Source organism: Ochotona princeps, chromosome 12 (assembly GCF_030435755.1).
Source record: "Ochotona princeps isolate mOchPri1 chromosome 12, mOchPri1.hap1, whole genome shotgun sequence".
Lineage (NCBI taxonomy): Eukaryota > Metazoa > Chordata > Mammalia > Lagomorpha > Ochotonidae > Ochotona > Ochotona princeps.
Window position 1 is genome coordinate 47,119,104 of NC_080843.1, and position 7,049 is coordinate 47,126,152.

The following is a 7,049-nucleotide window of genomic DNA, read 5'->3' on the forward strand; positions in this document are numbered from 1 at the left end:
AGGTTTTGACTAAAAGCAATATTCTGCATTCTTGATTGCTAAAATTCACCATGAATTAATATGCATGATTAATTATGCAGTCTTGAAAAAATGGTTTCACATGTGAATTTCATGAAGGAACCAGGGTAAAATTATTTTAAATGTTTTGTGTAAACATTGGGGTTCTTAGCTATGCATCAAATCACTGGTTCAATGACTAAAGGCAGGAATTGTTGTGTCCTGGCTGTGCTGCTGTGAGTCATATCTAAGGATGCAATGCCTGTCCAAGGAACATGTTTGCATATCTTCAGATACTCATGACCATAGTACTTTATCCTAAGACATCATGGCTATTGGTCATTTGAATATCTCATAGTATGATTGGCTTTCTGAATCGGTTTGTATGCTTAATACAACACTGGTGTGGTGACATCCTAGTGTTACGGTATGATGACAGTGTTAACCAGAATGGATAACCAAAACTCTCTATGCCTTAGTTTGTCTGCAAGATTGTTATATCTATGTCATTGCCATTTTGTATTAACCAGAAGTCAGAAATGTCTCTCAATGTGGTTTATTTCTCTTTGTAATAATTTCACACAATTCCTTTGCCATTCTATGGAAATTATTTTACGTATGTGTCATTTGCAATATGGGGGAAAATGATGTCAAGAGTCAAGAAGGTAATAGTATTGCTTGGACTGCATGGAGTCCTGCCTAGAATCAATTTGAGTCACCCCAAATCAATGTGTCCACATTATTCTGGGGTTTGTTTGCAACAAACAAAAACCATCTTAACTGTCCTCAGCTGGAATAGTCTTACCAGCAACTGCTTCAGTTTTGGCTGGCCATATAGCCCCAGCATGATTACTCCAGGGCTTTGGTCAACCTCTCAAGAAGGTTGGAAGATGGGAGTGCCCTGTTGGGGTGGGAGGAGTGTGGAGGGAACAAGTTTGACCTGACCGTATTCCACCTGACGGCCTTCCCTCACTTTTCCAGACACTGGAGTTTGCAAAAATTTAAAGGTTATTAAAATTCATGAAAACTTGATTTGATCACCCTGTGGCCAGAGGCATCTTCTGCCATAATCTATAAGTTAACATTGTTGAGGATCCCAATAGGGATCCTAGCTTTGCCAATAGACTTTGAGGCTGGGCTATAACTTACTGTCCAGCTGATACAACTCACTCTAAATAGGGCTTGGATATGATTGAGACTTGTTAGAATCCTTAATCCTAGAGAGGAAAGTAAACAAAGCTACTTCCAAACTGATAGGAAACTGAAAGCTTATCTCAGTCCATAGTTTGTCCTGTTTCAGAGAAGGTGAGAATTCAACAATAGAGAGTTTTGTATTTTTCAAATAAAAACCACATTGTGCTCACCATCAAGAGATTTTTGGGGAGTATGTGCATTTTGGTGCCTTCTGCCTGCCTGCACCTGTAATGCCCAGGCTGCAGCCAGGGTGCTGGAGGAGTTGGGCTTGAGCCTGCTGCACCTAAGGCTTGCATGCCAGCCACCCCATTGAAAAATTTGAATGGTGGATTGGCCCCAAGCAGAAAGCACAGTGTACGTCTCCAACTTGCCTTTTTCCCTGACAGTGAGTTGTACCGGATATTTTCCAATTATGGAGAAGCTGTAAAGGTCACTATGGTGAAAGATGAAGATACAAGGAGGAGTAAAGGAATTACCTTGTTTTTGGATAAAGACTGCACAAAAGTGCACAAGGTCAATAAACAAGTTACTTGGTAGAGTGATTAAAGCTAGCATTGCTACTGACGATGGAAGAGCAGCCGAGTTTGAAAGCAAAACTACTTTGATATATCCAAGTGTTACGAATGTGGGGAAAGTGGACACTTCAGTTATGCATGCCCCAGGACTATGCTTGGAGAATGTGAACTCCCAAGAAAGGAGGAAAAGTTCCTGAGCTAGAACAACAAATTGAGGAAGTAGAAGAAAGTGAAGATGAAAGACCCTGCCCTGGATAGCCTCAGCCAGGCTATCATCTTCCAGCAATCCAAAATCAAAGAATTCAAAGATGGAAGCCCAGTTCAGGGGATTCCTCTGTCAGATGACGTAAGACAACCAAGGATACTGAACAACACATTTCAGTGATGAGGAGCTCAGTGACTGAAGATAATTATTGTGTAAATATCCTAAAATCTTGGAGCACTGCATTCGGTTGAGGACTGTTACTGCTAGACTTTGAGCATAAGAATGCTGAATACAAACTCATGTTTTATCAATTGATGGTTTATTGGAAAATTTAAAATACATATCAAGTATCATGTTTCTGTCTTGCGTTAGCACACTGCAATTTGGGCATCCCTGATCTGAAATCACAAATACTGCAATATGTGGATGATTGGCAGTGCCAACCCAATGTCTCAAATAGAACATTCCACACCATGGAGTTTTAAAAAAAATTTTTTAGATTGTTTTAATTGCAAAGTCAGCTACACAGAGGAGAGAGGAAGATTGATATCAGTTGACACACCAAGTGGCCTCAATGATTGGAGCTGCAGCAATCTGAAGTCAAGAACCTAGAGCCTCTTTGGGGTCTCCTATGTGGGTTCGGGTCCCAAGGGTTTGGGCCATCCTCCACTGCGTCCCCAGGCCAGAAGCAGGGAGCTGGATGGGAAGTGAAGCTGCCAGGATTAGAACTGGCATCACATAGGATCCTGGCGCATACAAGGAGAGAACTTCAGCTGCTACACTACTATGCTGGGCCCCACACCATGGAGTTCTCAGATGGCAGTGATATCACATGTCCTGTGCAAAGTTACCTTTAGGCTGAGTATATAAAATTTACATAAGTACAAACAAAATCATGTTTAGCCCAGGTCCCATCTCCATGAAAACTCATTCTGTTTATGCAACCACTTTAAAATCCGGAAATGTGCAGTCAAGTACTTCCAGGCCCAAATATTTCCGATAGGAGATAAACAATCTCTACTACACATCAGAACACACTAATAATAATCTTAAAAAGAACTCATTTTAATCACAAACGGTACTATTAGTTACTGTCAACCCACAAGGAAAAGCTCTTAAGTCCTTTGAGATGTTATAAAAAGTCATAACTGATTGTTTTACATGGAGTTTGGAATTGCATCTTCAACATCTTGTCAAGTTTTTGTTGTAAACTTAACAATTTTGTCTTTAAAAATTTTAAAGGGACATTTCTACAGGTACATACATAAGACTATTTACAATATAAGCATCTGGTGTCATTTGTTGGTTAACTACTTATCACTCCCAAAATCTTTCTCCTAGTTATTTCCATTTCCCAAAGTATCATTGCATGTTTAAAATAATCAAAGTAACAATATGAATGCATTATTTGCCTTCCTCACAATCTCAGACTTTGGGACTGGCATGATGACTCCATCGACTAACCCTCCACTTTGCAAGTACTAGGATCCAATATAGGTGCCAGTTTATGTCCTGGCTGCTGCACTTTCCTTTGAGCTTTCTGCTTGTAACCTGGGAAAGCAAAGGAAGATGGCCCAAAACCTTAGGACCCTGCAGCTGCATGGGAGACTCAGAAGAATCTGCTGGCTCCTGGCTTCAGCTTAGCTCTGTTCTGGGCATTGTGGCCATGTGGGGAGTGAACCAGTACACAGATCTTCCTCTCTGTGTCTCCTTCTCTGAAAACCTGCCTTTCCAGTAAAAATGCGTACATCTTTAAAAAATATCCCCAGATTTCATCTCATTTTGTCATCTTGAGAATGCTTTTTTCCCTTCTCTTCTCAGTGTTACTGTTGATTCATAGTGTTAATTTATTATAGCATTTCTAGAAAGTTTACCTTAAAGTGTTAACTCTTTATGCTGGTGAATTTAAACTGCTGCATTTCAGCTTTTAATTGGCATTCCTTTATATGTCAATTGATTTTTTTTCACGTGCACATTTAAGGATTTTTTCCTTATGTTCAATTGAAGAGAGCTTGATGATCATGTGTCTTGGTGAAGATCGCTTTTGATCAGGACTGTTGCGAGTTCAGTGCCCCTCCTGGATCTTGTTTCCCAGTTATTTCTCTAGATTAGGGAAATTTTGCTTTATTATATCATTAAATTCATTTGCAAACTCAGCTTCTCTTTCTGCACCTTCTGGGACTCCCATAACTCTTATATTAGGCCTCTTAATAGTGCCTTTCAATTCCTGAATACTTTTTTTGGCCTGATCCAGCTCTGCTTCCAGCTTTTTGTTTGCTTCCCCCTAATGACAGGAAATATCTTCCAATTCTGAGATTCTTTCTTCTGCTTGCTTCATTCTATTTTGGAGACACTCCATTGTGCTTTTAATTTGCTCTACTGTGTTCTTAATTTCTGATACACCAGCCTTGTTTCTCTTTATTGCTTCCTTCCTTAAATTCTTTGAACTCTTGTATGTGCTTCTCATTGTTGATCAGAATCTTTAAAATGAGTTTTATGAATTCTGTGTGCCCCAATTTTCTCGATGTCTTCCTCAGTTAACTCTGAGGTTGGCATAGGGTTTTGCTCCTTTGCAGGGGAGTTTTCAATAATATTCATTGTGCTTTTGTCTCTTCTTTTGCTCTTGGTCATTGTACTTCTGGTTAGCAGAGTCTTCTCCTTAGGACAGGTTTCTAAACTGTGTCACCCACAGGTCTACAATGTGATTTTACTGATTGCAGTTGGTACACAACTTTTTGCAGCCACTTGTGCCACAACCTCCAGCAAGTTCCAGGTCTGGGTTCTTATGTTAGATTTCCACCGTGGTCTCCACAGCCCTGGCTCCTGGCTCACCACTTTCCACCTCCTGTGATACCGTGCTGAGGCTGCACCATTGTCTGTACAACCTTTCTCCCACTTTTGGTTGGAGCAGGTCCCAGGATTAGAGAGACACCAGGTGTCCTATATAGTTAGGTTGTTGGTGGCACTGATGTTGTTCCCAGAACCTGTTGGACATTAGGTCTGGGTGCCACACGGACCTTTTTTGACCCGTACAATGCAACAGTCGGTATTATTTTCCTGCAGGACCAGTGCAGTCCATGAAACTCAGTGAGTTCTAGCCAAGCTCAGCACATGTGCAGTTCACTGTTGTCCCCTGCAGTCCTAAAGCTATTGCCATAGTGTGCAAAATGGTGCCTGACGTATCACTACTAGAATTCTTGATCTGCTGGCCGTCAGGTCTGAGAGTTACCGAGACCTGTCTTGGGTGGAACCTGTGGCATGCCACGCTCATGCAGTTCACTGAGTCAGAAACGAGTTCACTCCCAGCTCAGCGTATGCTCAGTCCTTTCCCTTGCCTTTGCCTCCTTACATAAAATGGTGCCCAATTCAGCTCTAGAGGTCTGACTGGGCTGTGAAATCCACCCCGTTTCTTGCACTGTCCATCTGGGATGCAAAGAAAATTAAGTAAATGGAGTGCCATATGAACAGATTCTTCCAAATAAGTGATCCATAGTTTATCTCAATCTTAACTGAAGCAGAGGAGATGGAATTGGCCTGCCATCACAGGAAGAGAGAAACCAGATTAATTTTTAACAATTTTAACAGCCGTGTGTGGGCTGATGCAACAGAATTGAATCCAGAACAGCTTAGACCCAGAATGAGTCTGAACTCCCACCACCTTCCACCTGTACTCTTCCCACTGATCATTGCTGAATTCCAGAGTAGTTCCACGAAAATAGGGAAAGAGTGGGGAAAAATACTGAGGTTCTTGAAGATATCAGTGAAGACAAAGGGCAAGTACAAAGAAAGCCTTTGGTGGCATTAACTTCTGGAAACTGATGAACTGCAAAGTTAAGTGGCTGTAGGAGTACAAGATACTTTTATCCTCAAGGGAGCAATTACTATTGATTTACTACTAGAAAAAAATGGAGAACAGAAAGTTACATCTTTATTTACAAAAAATGATTGTCAACATGAAGTACTACATTTAGTGAACATAATATTCCAAAATACAGCAATTAGGTGACAGTTGGAAAAATTCAACTTGACATTCACTACAGGAGTGCAAAAGTACTTTAGTCTGACAGGAAATGGTACCATGTAGACTCGGTAGAATTCCAGATCTGCAGGAAGGAATGGAGAGCATGAGGAAGGTAAAAGAACTGTGCTTTAGTAGCCTCACATAGAGGCACAAGACGGCTGAAAGGTTCTGAGTATGCAGATATGACACAGTTACAGGATTTAGAATGTGCATGGATGTGAAATAGAAGATAGGATGATCGTGCTGCAGGATACTGTGTAATACAATTGTAATGTTGTTTGAGGTTAGACAATAAACTTACTGCAAAGTCCAGAACCAATCTCTTAATGCAACTATTACAGGGCTTAAAGGGCAATTTCTTAGCACCACAAGATTGTCGCAAAGTGCAAGACTAAAATACGTGTTGAAGTTCTGCGTTAAGAAATGAAGGGGGAAGCAGTTGTGTGGCACAAAAGTGTCACATCATACAAATTTGAGCCCTTAATAGACATTTTTTCATTTTTCTTCAGTTTATAAAATAAAAATATGAGATGTTTACTGGATGGACGATAAAAATTTTGGGGAAAGTTTCTGAAAAACCTGTGACAAAACCAATCAAATATACCTCCATTTCGTGATGACATCACATTGAAAATGAGGAGCCTATTTTTTCAATGCAGTAGTATGGTAGAGTTCCTTCCTCCATTTACATATTTGTGAAAGAAACAATATAAAGTGAAGAAACTTATAAAATGTCATGGGGATTGCGGTAACCACTAAAATATTCTAATAGAGCTTTGGTATGTAAGCCTGGAGATGCATGTACTTGAAAGCAGTGAAAAGCCAAGGGAAAGGAAATTTAAGTTAAGCAAGTTGAAGTGAGTAAATGATTATGTCTAGATGACAACGGGAGTGTAAAAATCTTAGATCATAACAATAGAAGCTTAAATTGGCATAGCAATCCAGAAGATCATGAATTTAACTCTTTGAATTTTACGGAGTGGTTAACTGCATTTTGATAGGATTAGGTCATGATAGGTGATCAGAATGAAAGCTGAGTAGAATCGGTCAGAGTAGAAGATCTATTCTCACGACAGGCTGTGAGGTAGAGGCAAAGTGTTGAATGGCAAGGATTGTG

At 40.3% G+C, this 7,049-nt stretch overlaps 1 pseudogene; it reads left to right on the forward strand.

Annotated features, from left to right (window-relative positions):
• The first annotated feature begins 1,485 nt into the window (after positions 1 to 1,485).
• LOC101523163 (zinc finger CCHC-type and RNA-binding motif-containing protein 1-like) lies at positions 1,486 to 2,110 on the forward strand (annotated as a pseudogene).
• Positions 2,111 to 7,049: the final 4,939 nt, after the last annotated feature.